General features: G+C 40.5%; 1 protein-coding gene across 6 annotated transcripts in view; it reads left to right on the top strand.

Moving 5' to 3' along the window:
- Nucleotides 1–15,611, top strand: part of LOC136001305 (stabilizer of axonemal microtubules 1-like) — a 49,227-nt gene that overhangs the window by 24,753 nt on the left and 8,863 nt on the right. For 2 of the 6 annotated variants that reach the window (XM_065655447.1, XM_065655446.1), the window contains exon 2: nucleotides 746–944. The exons of the other annotated variants lie outside the window; for them this stretch is intronic. The gene's annotated coding sequence lies outside the window, so the exon portion shown is untranslated. The remainder of the gene's footprint in view (nucleotides 1–745; nucleotides 945–15,611) is intronic. 6 annotated transcript variants of the gene reach the window in all.

Raw genomic sequence — 15,611 nt, 5'->3', positions numbered from 1 at the left:
GAGCTGTCAAAAATGACTGTCTCTTTCTATCAAAACTGGTGTCAGCATTACGGTGGAACAGATAGTTGCTCTTGGCAGGCTTTTGAAGATAGGTATTGGCATAGATGTTTGGTTTCTGAAATTAGCTGGGAACTTGTGATCTTCAATCCATTTTCAGTTTCTGTGCTGGAGCCTTTGCTTTTCAGGGTATGGTGAAGCTTATGTTTGAGTGCACAATTAAGTCTGTATTTCCTGTTCCTGAAGGAAAGGAATGACTGTACTGCATATGAGTACCGTGGTTTTGTTGTTGTTTTATTATTTTATTATTTTATTTTATTTTATTTTATTTTATTTTATTTTATTTTATTTTATTTTATTTTATTTTTCTTTCTTTTTTCCAGCCTTGTAAAGCATTCTGCAAACTGTGCATCTGACTTTTTTTTGCTTGGTCTGCCAGAGTAATTTGCAGACTTGCATGTTGTAGGTCTTGCAACATTTGATGCTCAGTTGAACTATGGCAGCACTGCTTTCTGAATAATCTTACTGTGAGCATCTTCATCTAAATGTTTGAAGTAGTGGTGCTCTCAATAATAATTTTTCAAGTGTGTCAACCTCAGTTCATCAAGAGCTAGTTATGGTGGGATTAAATGGGCTAAAGGATTGCAAATTGCTGTAATCTTTCCACTGGATATTCTAAGCATTGAAACTAGCACCACAGTGCACTTAAGATAATTTTCTCATCTGTATTCCCTATCTTTGCCATTAGTTTGGATGTTTTGTGATGAAGAGTTTACTGCTCTTCATTGCCAATATGGGAAGAAGTGACTCGGGCCTGCGAACCCTGCATCTCCTCTTGGAATCATCATGTACTGGTATCTCGTGTCCCAAGACGTGTCACTTTGTATAGAACATTTTCCAGCTGCACACGCGTAGAGCAAAGAACAGGAAAGAGTCAAGACTAACAGGTAGAAGAAGTGAGTGGGGGGTCATCTGTTTATAATCTTGTAGTTCTGACTTGGTTAATGTAACCTTGTTTTGCCTATTTAGTATCAAATTCTGCCTTTCTTGACTGTCTTTTGTCTCAACCATCATTTTGTCTTTTGACTGTGTTTTGTCTCTCCTCTTTACAGTGCATGCAAAGGGATGGCTTCTGAAGTATATTTTATGATTGCTGTATTGGTGGTTTTTTCCATGTAAAACAATAGCTACTATTAATACTTGATGCTGAAGCTACTCTGTTGCTCTGACAGTCACTATCCAGGTTATTGCAGGTGTAGTAAAGGGTCAGTGAAAGGGGATTTGTGAAAAGGATCCTTACTCCCTATGAGACCACTAACCTGCTTGTTTCTCTGTAAGTAATATTACTGCACAAATAATATTGCATTGTCTTGCTGTGAGATAAAAGCCAAAAATAGTGGGAGCAAGCAAGAACGGATTGTGTTTGCGGTTAACGTCCTGAACTTTTCACCAGAAGATGGCAGCAGGCTGATGTTAGTCATGAATATTTCTGCTTCTTACTGTTGGATAAACGTGGAGGTACTGTGCTGAATACTCTGAACTGAATAGTTTGCCATAGCACAGAGTGAGAAACTAAGCATTGCATGTCAGGCAGTTCAGTGGGTCTGTCTGGCTGCTGGCCTGCAAGTCCTCTGCAAGTCCTGGCCATTGTTCAGTGACGTGCTTTCATTTGACAGTCTTTCAAGAGCATTTATTTTGGAAGAAAAAGCAAAGCAGGTAGAGCTGTTGCTTAAATGAGTTTGTATTTGTTGCATATTGCCTTTCAGTTCCAGAGAATGTTTCATTCTGTTCCTAGAATTAACTTTCCTGGCACTAAACTTCAGTTAAATGTGAATGCACGTTTTCTGCAACAGAGACAGCAGAAGCGGAGGAAGGACTGGAGCTGATATTGCACGATGTGGAAAGAATTATTGTTTTCAATGAAAAGCCCGTGTAAATATTGATAAAAAATGTGGAGTTAAGCAGCTCTTGCAGATGTTTTGTAGTATCTTTAATAGAAAATAAGTTACGTTAGCCAGAGAAACAAAGATATTTTTTACCCTGTAGCCATAAATTAAGCTTCACCATAATAAATGTTTAACATGTTAACAAGAACAAAATGTCAGAGTTAGATACATTTTTGAATTTTCTGTTTTCGGTGCATTTGAATATTGCAGAATAACTTCGTAATTGGCAAAAACCTCCTGAAGAATGTAAAGAGAGGAAAACGCAGGTGTTTTTCTTAGATGAGAAGTAAAACACCAAATCCAGCCAGTATGATCCATTGCACCATTACATGCTAAAACTTAATGCCAAACCTTCAGCTATCCCTGTGTGCCTGAGGCTGAGTTTCTTTGAGGTGTTCAATATAGGCAGATACATAAGAAGAGGTTACCTGGACTAAGATCACTTGGGCTTGCCCAGACCCGGTTGTCAGCTAACAGAGACAAACTACAGACTGAGTCTGAGATGCCACAGTCTAAATATTGCGTGCTGTTGTCACTTATTGCCACATGCTGGTTCCTAATCCACAACCATAACAGTGATGTGCCTGCAGCTGTTTTTAATGACCTGTTTACAGCAAACCATGCTAACTGTTCCAAAACAAAGAAGCCAAAGATCCAAATTCTTTGAAGCTGTGGTTCTCAAGTGAGTCTTCACCTGTGGAAAATGTAGTGTTTGGTTGTGCAAGTTAAACTATAGCATACCCCACATTGACAACAGGTCTGGATGGATCTGCTACAAGCAACAGTAATTCCAGTGTTTACTCGCTTTTGAATGCTTCATTTTGAGCCTTTGGTTCCATTAGCTGTTCTAAGATCTAAGTACTATGTGTAGTGCTTAAGGTTAATATTACATGAGAAGACTTCCAAGTCTGCAATTTGAGATCAGTCTTCCCAGGCACATCTGTGAAAAAGTAATCACAATGTCATTATCAAAAAAGTTATTTCCATGTGCAAGATGGCAGAAGTTCATTCATTGGTGACATTGATTAGCTTAAGATTTGTACTTGCATTCCCAATAAACACCACTGGTGGGACTTTCAAGTCTGATGACCAGCTTTCACAGGCTAAAAGCCAGGAATGATGTCAGATTTCAAACATTCACGTATATTCTAATTATAAATCTTATTGTGCTTTCTACTAAGCATTGAAAGGCTGCATATCGACATACTTGTAATCTGTTGTATTTGGTTTTTAAAGGGACAGAGAACCTCTGGCTTATCCAGGTCTCATGAGTTCATGTACCTTCAAGCTAAGGCAGTAGTAGAAGGGGGCTTTAATGTGCCAAAGACACGGTGTATATTTTCCCTGTTGGGAAACCTGTAGGAACTGTATTTTCAATGCGAATGAACAAGGTGTAGCCTCTGAAATCCTAACTGGCTGCTAAAAAGGCTGGAGGGAGTGCTTACTGTCCACACAAATTGTTTACATGCTCACGGTCTGTTTCTTCGAAACAGAAAAATCCTGGAGAAAAATCCCTTTGTGTTTACTAGCATTTCCAGAAACTGTGCTTTGAAAATATTGATGTTCTTTGTCAATTATAATGTTTAGCAACACTGTGTATAAAGCATTGTGTCAATGAAAAGGTATTGTCCTACAGTCTGTAGTCAGTCTAGGGATTTGATCAACAGTGCATGTAAACCACACTATCAGTGATTATATAAGATTTCCTGAATAGTTTACATTTTTCTGCATAGAAATGACCATATGTGAAGCTCACTTTGATGTCAAGTATGTGTATCTGTTTGCAGAAAGCGAGACTGCTCGAAGTTTTCACCAGAATATGTGCTTTTCCTATGGTTAACAGAACCTGTCTGAAGTACAGACATGATAGGTATTCTTAGTTATTATTAGTTACTGTTAGTTATTATTTTCTTAGGATGAGACAATGTTGATCAAGAAAAGCTATTGATAATTCAGGATCAAGTTCAAACTTACAGCTGATGAAAGTCTGATAAAACAGATGAAGATACAAAAGGCATTTTACTACAGGCATGGATGGACTAGGAAATTAATCTCTCTCCAAAAGGGCTGATTGTGTTCTTATTTTATAAGTCTGGAAATATGGAAGCCCATCATCTGTCAGCAGTGAAAAATGACTGAATGTCCATTTTTTCATTTCCAGAAATGGAAAGCTGTTAAGAATTTCAGGATTTCTGACAGCTTCCTCATGGCTGGAATTCTTTTATACAGTGAATAGTTCAACAGGAAACTTAATTTTTTCCTGATGTATAACTTAGTCCATTTGACTTTTTTCCCATCCAAAGTTTTTATGGCTTAAGAACTTCCATCCTGGCAAGGAAATATGACTATCTCTTTTAACAGTTAGCCAAAATGTGCGTGCAGTTCTCTAAGCTAGAGCAAGCCTAGAGCAGCTTATGATATTTCCATGCTGTTTATATTGTCAGACTGTATTGCCATATTGCTAACCAGACTTTTCCGTAGCACTTCAGATTGTAAATTTAATACAAAGGTAGAAGTAGTAGAAAACTGCCATGCCTTTGCATAGGGAGAGACAAATTTAATATAGGAGTGAGGGAGTTGTTTGTAAATTTTTTCTTCCCTCCCCTGTCCCCCCTCTTCCCTTTCTTGGCTTGCATTATGCTGAGTGTGTTAGAAATGGCATAAATCACAGCAAGCAGATGTTGGAGACCTTCTGGCAAAGTTTTATCAGCATGCAGCTTATGCTTCCTGAAAGCTGGAGCAGTTGGTGAAAACATGCTTTTGAAAATTGTTTTGCAGAAGCCTTCATTTTTACTATCGCACCAGATTCATGCCCTGTTAAAAGAATGCAGGACTTTATTTCCCTGTGAAGTACTCCTGTTGTACACCACTTTAAGTCTGCTGTCTGCAGAGGAATAGCTCCTCATTTCACTGGTATGAGATTACCTATACAAGGTACTGCTTCAGGTTCTCTTCAGCTGTTTCTTAAAAAAAATTACTGTTTTGCCCTAAAATCAGTGGAAATCTGTTCCCGTTTTATTTATACACGGAAGTTATTTAGTGGAGTTATTTTACAAAAAATAAATACTCTGAGTCTTACTTGAATTTGAGGCTGTGGTCTGTGAGTTTACAAATTGCACAGCATCCCATTGTTGTGTTAGGTGAATCATCCAAGCTTGCCGAACATGCTAAAGCAGTAACAAATCTGAAGGAAAAAAAGGGCACAGGCAAAGCGCGCAGACTGTGGGGCTGGATCTCCACTCCGCCACCCTTAGGGATTTCCACCAGCTCCAGGCCAGAGTTGTGGCAGTGCACATGGCCTGCAGGTTTTGAGGCAAGGTTTGAAAAAAAACAGGTCAGATTCTGGGATGAATCAGGGGTTGCTGGGCAGGGAATTTCTCCTTTCTAAACATTCTTGTCACTGTGAGAGAGGAAAGAACGGGATGTGTGAGCAGAGGGAAGGGACTTGGGCTACCAACACAATTTAGAGAAACTCTGTGGAATCGTGTGTTCATCAAATAGCTTAAGTTGGAAGGGACCTGTGAGGATCATCAAGTTCAACTTCCTGTTGCTTGCAGGACTACCTAAAACTAAACCATATGGCTAAGAGCATCATCCAGGCACTCCTTGAACTCCAACAGGCCTGGTGCCATGACCGCTTCCCTGGAAAGCCTGTTAACAGTGACTGACTGCCCTCTCAGTGAGGAACCTTTTCCTAATTTCCAATCTGAGTATCTCCTGATGCAGCTTCATTCCATTTCCACATGTCCTATGACCGTCACGGAAGAGAGGACATCAGCATCTCCCCCTCCACTGCCTAGCTGGAGGAATCTGTAGACTGCCATGGGGTCACCCCTCAGCCTCCTGTTCTCCAAGCTGAACAAGCCGAGTGACCTCAGCTGCTCCTCATTAAGTCTCGCCCCTGAGGCCTTTCACCATCTTTGTCGCCCTCCTCTGGACACACTCTAATACTTTAATGTCCTTGTATCGAGGCACCCAAAACTGCACACAGCACTCGAGGTGGGGCCACAACACTGCGGTGTAGAGCAGGACAATCACCTCCCTCAACCAGCCAGTGATGCTGTGCTTGGTGCACCCCAGGGCACGGTTGGCCCTTTTGGCTGCCAGGGCACCGGGGTGACTCATATTCAACTTGCCACCAACCCAAACCTGCAAATCTGTTTCCACAGGGCTGCTCTCCATCCTCTTGTCCCCCAGTTTGTATATATAACTAGGATTACCCCACCCCAGGTGCAGACTCTTCTGCTTGCTCTTGTTAAATTTCATGTAGCTGGTGATTGCGCAGCTCTCTAGTCTATCCAGGTCTTTCTGTAAGGCCTCTCTTCCCTTGAGTGAGTCCATAGCTCCTCCTAATTTAGTATTATCAGCAAACTTACTTAATTTATATTTGATTCTTGTGTCTAGATAATTTATAAAAACATCAAAGAGCAATGGCCATAAAATCGATTCCTGGAGTACCCCACTGGTAATTGACCACTAACCTGATGTAACCTCATTTACTGTAACTCTTTGAGCCTGACCTGTCAGCCAGTTGCTCACCCAATGTTATTGTGGACCTGTCTAGCTGTTTGCTGGATGTTTTGTCTGGAAGGATACTGTGAGGGATGGTATCAAAAGCTTTGCTAAGATCCAAAAAAATCTGTATCTGCTGGGCTTCCTTTGGTCAACTAGATGGGTGACCTTATTGTAAAAGGAAATTGTTAGTCAAACGGGACTTTCCCGTCATGAACCCATGGTGGCTATGAGCAATGACTGCAGTGTCTCTCAAGTGTTTTTCAGTATGTCCCAGAATCACCTTCTCCATAATTTTACAAGGCACTGAAGTGAGACTCACTGGCCTGTAGTTACCAGGATCTTCCTTCTTACCTTTCTTGAAAATAGGGACATTTGCTTCTGCTTTGGTGCTGGGCTTTTCTCCAGCATCCAGAAGGCCAGGTCATCATTTTGGTGTTTTTAGTGGCAATTAAAGTGTTGTTTAATGGCAATTAAAGTGTTGTGTATGCAGAAATAAGTTTCTACACCAATTATGAAGTCAATTCTGGAAGTTCCAGTCCAAAACTGCAGTTCACAGCAATTTCTGTCAGTGCATATCTTCAGATGAAAGGTTTCAAAAAACTGTTGCTTCTCTGTCATATTCTTTTTGCTATGGCAGCAACTAACAGTATTGTAAAATATAGAGCAGGTTCCCCACACGGGACTTGAAAGGCTCTAATATAGGCATCAAAGAAGTTCCATGTGTAGCACAGTTTTCTTCTTGTATTTTGTAGCAAAGAAACACTTGAAGATGTAGTTCAGTGCAGACATCCTACTATTTCTGACACGGGAAATCCGGTCTTCTGCTCAGAAAAGTTTTGTTGCTTCTCTGTGTCATGGAACAAGGTAAAGTGGCCCTAATTCAAAGTGAGAGCAAAGTCAGTGAGAACAAGGCCATAAACTTTCCTAGAAAATCCTCTCTGGGAATCCTACCTCTCATTTTGCAGAGGTTTCTGTCCTGGATGTAGCATTTGAGGGAGATACCTGCCATTAAAGCATGGCTATACAGCATGATTTCTGGTTTAGACTTGTGTGGCTTTTAAGCGGAAGTGGCCACATCATATTTATGATTAGACTGTTATCCCTTCTGGTTGGAAGGTAAGCACAGCACTTCTTTAGCCAGTTTGGTGGCAGAGGCTAGGAAAACACAAGCTTACTGTCATTCACATCAGTATCCTTTGCCTTCTGAACAAATGGTAACTGAGCTTGGCTCCTTTTTTTGGGTCCCTCTTATTATACTTGGTTATTGGTAGGAAGTCTGTATTGCCTCACTCCTCGGTGTAGGGCTTGGGCAGGAAGCATGACCTGCAGGGCACATGGCCCAAATACCAGTGGAACCAGAATTCAGCAGCCACTGGATTGAATACAGTCACCTTTGGCAGCCTCTGCAGAGTCACTCAGTCTTGTTTTTGCCTGCACAGGTAGAAATAAAATAAAGTTATTTGTGTGTGTGTGTGTGTGAGTATAGGTTAAGTGAGATTGACGGGTGGAAAACCTGTGAGCAGAGATACAATATTTTCATTTTTTTTCCTCAAGAAGAACTTTTTTGAGCAGCTTGGACCAGATGCACAGGAGCTTCTCAACATCAAATGGGAGGCATATCATTGTGGCTCCGAGTAACACCTTCTGTTCTCATTTTCCAGCATGCTCTGTCTCAGTGGAGGTGAAGGCAACAGCTGTTAATTTAGCACAAAACCATGAGAAACTTCTTCTGTCTAAAACTGATGAACTCACATCTCAGGAACTATTGAAAAACTTATTATTTAAGCATTCAATTTGCCTCAAATCCTTCCCTGTCTTTTTTTCCTAAGTACCTGTATATCTATTTCTCCATTTTCTTTAATGAGAGTTAGATTAATTTACATCTAGTTTATGACAGTTTCTATGCTGCTGTGATGTCTGAGATGCTTTTCTGGACTTTCCCATGCTTTGAAATGTTGTGAAGGAGGGCAATTTTGGACCTCATTTTTGAGAAACTTGTGCAATTTGTTAGATAGCTTAGGTTCTTTTCGATTTTCAGCTCTTTCCATTATCTGTCTGCTTCTTTTTGACTCCATCACTCAGCTGGCTTGTACTTTCATTCGTCTGATTGTATATAGCAAACTATTAGCTGCAATAGGAGCAATCAGTAAAAGTCTAACAGACTTTTCTGTTTAGAACTGAACTCATCAACATTTGAATTAAATCTAAATTTTCTTAAATCTTTGTGATGCTCAACCAAGATTTTGCCTCAGTTCCCTATTATGTAAAGGCCAAACATGACATCTGTATCCAAAGTGAAAGTCCAGGGAAGCTGAGAATTGGGGAGCTTGGACTGAGGGATTTACTTTTGCTTCACATTTGTACAAGAACAATCTCACGAGTTTATGAGTACTGAAACACAATAAACTTGGTTCAACAGCTTCTTCATGAGCATGCATGTTTTCCATTTTTTGGCATAGCATTGCCATATCCTGGTCTTTTGAACAAAGCAAGCATGGGCAGCATAGAGGAATGGGTGCCTGTGTTCGTTTCCTGTCTGCATCCAGAAGGCAATGAATTCACTCAGATGTGTGTTACTATTTGACATTCCTGACCTCAACATGTGTGAGTGCACTTGATTTTTCTAACTCTCCATCCTCTCTGCAAGGACTGGTAGCCATCTGTTCAGAAGAACCTGATGATTGTTCATCACAAAATCATTATTCCCTCTAGATGTACTGTATTACTGACAGCTGAGATATTACATCATCAGTATATTTCACAGTGAGGAAGGATGGCAAGGTTTATCTGTGTAATCCATTCCCTAGCATTTCAGCAGGCACACCAGATGTATCATGATGTACTCATTCATTGCGTCATTCCTTTCTGTGATACCTTTAATTGCAGTCTTTCTTTTGGCCGCTAGTCTTGCAGCCTAGGCGTTATCTAATTCAACAAGTTTTTCTGAATCTCTCCAAGATTCTAATGTAGTTATTTGCACGTTTATTCCTGTATAGTGTAAATGTACAAGCAGAAAACATAACATCTAACGATGCCTATTGTGTGTACAATCAGCTGTTGGTAGTCACCAGTCTAGAAGGGATATTGTGTTAATTCGATGCCTACCTATGGAATCATCCTTCTTTTAAAGGTGGTGTTTTCCAGACCATAATAGCCCTGCAAGCCTTTAATGTGCTCGAGCAGTTCAGCACTAGGGTGGATAAATTGTCACTGTGTTGTCTGTGCTTCCTTCATCCCAGGCAGCGTTTACTGACCTCATCTGCATCCTAAGCACAGGCAGAGCTCATTGGCATCTGTCTGCGGTAACGTTATTGACATTAAACATTCAAACACCTGGTTTCTCATAAAGAAACAACATTGTCTACTCAAACTGGTTAATCTTTGGGGTTTACAGATTCATTCTCTGAGGACTGATGTGTCAATCTCTTAGTATTTTAGTTACCTGAAGTACCTTTCTAGCTTTCTGTCTCCTCTCAGATAAGTAACAAGTATGCATCTCTACTTGATCCATGGTAGTGCATACAAGATAAGATGTAAAAGAAATTGTTATTTCCTCCATCATTGCTGGTTAGGTGCAGTGAGTATGCACTCGCAAGGACAGGCCTCACTAGGTCTTGCTTTGGTAAGTCACAAAATCTGCTATAATGAGTTTGTGTGAAATGTGATCTGCATTGTGTTAATGTGCTGAAATCTGAGAGCTCTCAGGCTTGAAGTGAGGATGGCATTATAGTACTTCATGACAGATCTGATTACGCTTTGGCTGCTCTCTTGGGGGAGAGGGGTATGAAACTTTCTTTTCAGTTGGAATGCACAGATAAATTGCTGTATTCATTTTGTGAAACTTAGACCCATTACTACCCAAATTTAGTATTCCTGGACATAGATATCTACCTGTTTCCTGTCAAGAGTGTATTCCAGTTTCAAAGGTTATTCTTCCCATAAATAATTTACAGAAGTTATCGGACTGTTTGGACCTTCCTTTTCCTAATGTCTTGGGTCAGCTGCCAAAAGTAATGCAGCCACAAATGTTTGGTGTGTTGTCTCACCATGACTGCTCCTGGGACCCCTGAAACAGAACTTTGGCATCAGTTTCTCAATTGTTTGCTGCATTTAGATAGGATGAGTGAACTCTGACTACATAAAAGAGTTACTCAATCTGCACAATTGCCTGGTTTTTCACAGTTGTTTTTTGGGTTAATGACAGTCAGGATCTTTAAGTCTTCCTTTCTACTTGCTACGCTTTCTGTTTTAAATGAGTCAATATTAATCTTTGCTTACATTATTTCAAAAAGGACATGTATGAAAGAGGTAGGAAGATAGTATTTATTTCTGTGAATTGTCTCTTGTGAATGTTCACATACTGAAATACAGATAAGTCAACAAAGCGCTCTGGACTGTATTGGTAGTACCTAAAATCATATTAATGACAATGTGAAGAAACAGTATAATTCTTGTTCATTAAGGGTTGTTTGAGATGAGAATAGTAGGAAGGTTATATCAAAGATTTTCATTTCTTGGTTGCACATGTGGAAAGCAGATAAGAAGTATGAGCCAAGGCAAGAGCAACTATGAAGAGTACAGTGAGCTTAATACAGAGCCTTGCTCAGAGTTCACAAGGTCACTAAAAAAGAATGACCATGATGACTTTTTGCAGCTTTTGAAATGCATGCAACCACAATGACATGTAATAGAGAACCCCAGGGTTTTGTCCTCTTCCAGAGCACTGTCCTCCTTCCAGCTGCCCTGGATTCCTTGTGGTGGCATTCTGATGAGGTTGAATTTGGAAGACCAAGCAATCACATATTTCATTCTTTTGGCAAAGATGAACTCCATACATATACAAATATGTGTTTCTCTTTTGTTAACCTTTTGCCTGGAGTCACAGTGAAGACTCTGTGCATGCAAATGTGTCAAACCTCTCTTTCTCCACTGTCACTTTTATTCATTTTGGGGTGACTCTGATCCACCTATTCTAGCATTTGGTGAACCTATGTGAAATTTGGCATTCAGAGTTCAGTGTTCTGACATGACACAAAGAAAAAAGATTCTGAGCTGTGTGGGAATCACAGTTAACCTTAAAAAGACATCAGATTAATATTTTTGTATTGTTATGATCACACGGCCTTCAAACTTCTCTCAAGGGATCTCTTGCTTCTATTGTGCATTTAATTTTCATTTCCAAATCATTCACTGTCTAAAAGCAGAACCTTGTACTTTCCATATGCCCTGTCCACAATGTGTTTTCATTTTCCCGGTCTTATTATGATATTCAATATTTATATGCAATATATTTTGATACTTTGCACATGGATGCTCTTCTTCTCTTCACAAACATCTAATCCGTCATCCATCCTTTCATAACTCAATCAGGTAGCTGGGCCTCTGATTGCATCTCCATTGCTTGAAGAGACTTGCATGAATACCCACCTTCAGTGATTTTCTTTGCAGCCTGACTGCTGGCAATCAGTTCCTGCTATTAGAGCCTGCTCCAGTTCTTTGGCACATTTTCACTTCCCTATATTTCTTTGGACAGCATCACCATTCCATCTAGAGATTTCTGTAATATTGGCTTTATCTCACCATTCATGGAAAGTAGAGGTGGTACAAGAAGTAGATTATGTGGTTGAGGAGATGTTGCTTTTCTCTGTGAAGGTTGGTCTGAGGACCAGTGTTTTTAAAACGGAAAACTAAATTCTCCTGAATGACAATTCAAGTAATTTCTAAGCCCCATATTTTTTTCTCACAAGCAGTAATGCCATGGCATCCATGACCTTTATGGACAATAATTACCAGTAGTAAGCCACATAACTGCGATTAAATTAAGATTTTAATAGTAGAATTTTCTTACCATTCCACTTGCATTTTAAGCTCATTGTGATAATCTTTTATTATTAACCACAGACATTTAAAAAAACAGATAAATCTGAGAGGCTTATCTTGAGAAATTCATAAACCTTACAGGATTCCTTCTCTTTCTCCTCTGGAGAAGACTATATTTTATCCTTACTTGGCAGAGAGTTGTGCTGGTTAGGGAGACTGGTGAATGCAGAAATTTAATTAAAACATCCTGACTTCTAGTCCTGAGCCATGGGTCCAGCTTGTGCTTCCAAGTTTAAACAGGTATTTAATATAAGCTGATAATTTTCTTACGTTTCATCTCAGCTTCTCTTTAGAGGAACCAAACTCCTTTGAAGGCAGAGGACCTGCATTCTTTTTACCCTCAAAGAGTCTGCAATTATTCCACAATTCTTAGTAAACAAATAACCCTACATACTTCCTTGTTGTTACATTTTATTACTAATATTGGCCAGGCTAACGTGATGGACCTCAATCAAGTAAAGTGTAATTTGTGCAAGTGAAAAACAGAGTAGAATTATCCCACCCCCCCAATATCTAAGCAGGCAAGTATAACAACTGTCAAAATTGAGGTCTCACCAGTTCTTAGAAAAAAAGATACAGTTCGACAACTGCAATATCAAGACCTTTATACAGTAATTTTAACTGTTTAGCTCTGACATTAACATGCCGACTTGCTGCAGTCACATAGCAGGGACTTCAGTACTGAAGACTCATGTAGTTGTTTTATAAATATTTATCGTGCCAGAAGGACTAGTAAAGGGTAGCAAACCTAAAAGCCTAGCATTATTCCACTCCTTGTTGTTCTGAGTCTTGTCCTGATATTTATATTAGTCTCCAGTAGAAAATATTTCCAGGAATATCTCTCTGGATGCAGAAGCAAAGTTTTTATAGTATCATATATTGGTGGTGAATTATCACTGATGATTATTTTCTGCTCGCAGTCTGTAAAACAGTAAATGTTACTGTAGGATCTGTGGGCATACATCACAATTTAGTGCAAAATAATAGAAGACAAAACATTCAGGTTTACTTCTCCGCCCTGTCAGGAAGGATTTGTTAGTGGGAAAGTGCTTTTCCCAAGAGCTAACTCTAAAATATCTCATTCTGTTGTTGTTGTGTTCTCTGAAGTTCAACAAAGAAAGCAGAATTCTATACATGAAGAGTGGGTGAATACTTGAGGTGTAAAGCCAGATCCTGCTGAAGGCTTAACTTCATCCTGCAGCAACGAGCTTGACAGCCTGGGGCTGCTGCTATCTGCAGGAGATGCAGGAGATCCTGGCCTTTTTCCCATCCCAGGCTGTTGAGAAGTCCCCTAGCATTCACACTGCCAGCAATACCTGCAAGGGGAAACACGTCGATTCCGCAAGCCGTTGTTCCCTGCCTGCTCCTGTGGGGTCTTTGTAGAGGTACCTGCATTACCCAGCCCTGTTCTGCTGACCCACCGGACCCCTCACCTTCCCCAGCGCCAACAGTGCTTCTGGGCAGATACAGGACTCTGTCTCTTAAATGTCCATCAGGATGCAGGATAATGTGCCTGCAGCTGAGAGCCTGACTGGTGTGGGCAAGGAGCAGAACGAAGCCTCTGCTCTGGACTGCGTGGGGAAACCTGGTCTCGCAAGCAAGCCCCTGAAAACCCTCTGGGTGCTCCTGAGGGTTAACGGGACACTAACCGATGGCGTTAGTGAAGCGTCACTGCTCCTGGTCAGCCATTCCGTATTTGCAAAATGCTGCTGTTGGCCAGTGTCTGCACCGTATGCAGGGCCATGATGAACTAGGTAGTCTCGTGATTTCCACCACTCTGGTCTGAGTGCAATTTTACCATAAAAGCTGAAGTGAGGGCCTCATCAACACTCTCCAAAGTCAAGCTGAAGACTGGCTTGCTGCATCATAGACTTTAAGAGAGTAGGGGGATGGAAGTACATGTAAGGGTGGTGTGAAGCCAACGGATTTGGAGCAGAAAGAATAGGCAGATCATTTTCCCTTATAGAAGGAAGAATAGTTCCTAGCAACACTGGAAGACCACAAACATGGCCAGTGTGGGACAGTTTTGTTTTGTTTCTTTTTTTTGAGATTTCCACCATGAAGTCTTTTCTTCTAATATTTTAACTGGCAGGGTTAGTCTGCCTTACTCCCTGTAAGAACTCCCTTTGAGTCCAAATTCAAAACTTCTCTAAGGCAAAAATGAATCTACTAGGACTCCTCCAGATTTATCATTTCACAGAAGGATTTGTAATCCAAATGAGAAACTGGTTTGTCAGAAAGATGCTGAATTTTATTTGAGCCCTCTGGGCCCTTCTTCCATTCTTGCGCTAGTTGGGAAAATGATTCAGTATATGAAGGTGTACCCTTGAATGTTTACCAGAAGTTATCTGTATAAATTTACATAATCAGACATCTCATCCTGGATTGCTCAACATTTAATGCAACGAGGACTTTGTTAAGTACGAAGCCCTTTCAGATGAATAATTCATATCTGGACTAGACCGTAGCACTGGAAAACATACATCCAACAGGGAACACTCTGATGTTGACAAGAACTAGGTATGAGGTATAAAACCAGAGGCCTTTGCCTCTTACTGTAATTCCTGTGGGCTGGTTCCTGAAGTCCTTAATCAGCAACCTTTGCATTGACTTTAGCGGGTCTGCCTCAATCCAGAAAGGGACATGAACAGTTATGTCGCTGGGAAGAAATCAGAGAGTGGTACATCAAACCTCTTTTTGACAGGATGGGCCTTGCCCACCCTGCTCTGGTCTGGTCCCAATGTGGAAAGAAAGAGGTCACCAATAATGAACAGTTCATGGTGGCGTTTTAGTTCAAGTCAGGAGGGAGCTAGCTCAGAAAATCTTGGTGCATACTATGGAGAGGTCTTGCAGTACCCAGACTGAATTGCTTTCAGAGATGTGCGGAGCAGTGCTGCCAAAGTGTGAGTGAACAGAGACTCCTGAACGGTTGTTCACTTGTCTACACAAGTGAGCTCAATATGTGAGCAAGGTAGGATAATTTTATGACAAATGGAACAAACGGGACATTAAATAGAGTTTCTAGTCCAGTACAATATGGCACACTTGGCTGTATCTCTGATTAACTTGCTTTTTTCTTCATCTAGGCAAAATTGCTTTTCTTAGGCTGTTTTTGTCGGCTTCACAGAGTTTTTTGACTGCAGGCTGTAGTAGTAGACAGAAAGAACACTTTCTTTGTGCAGGTTATGATTTTGGATTTTCAATGATCAAGGCTGTAGCAGTCATTGCAACGTTCACTTACCCACTATTTTGTAGTTGCAATCTGCAGCCAGC

Source organism: Caloenas nicobarica, chromosome Z (assembly GCF_036013445.1).
Source record: "Caloenas nicobarica isolate bCalNic1 chromosome Z, bCalNic1.hap1, whole genome shotgun sequence".
Taxonomy (NCBI): domain Eukaryota; kingdom Metazoa; phylum Chordata; class Aves; order Columbiformes; family Columbidae; genus Caloenas; species Caloenas nicobarica.
Note: the sequence above shows the minus strand (reverse complement) of the source record. Positions and strands in the feature narration are given on the sequence as shown.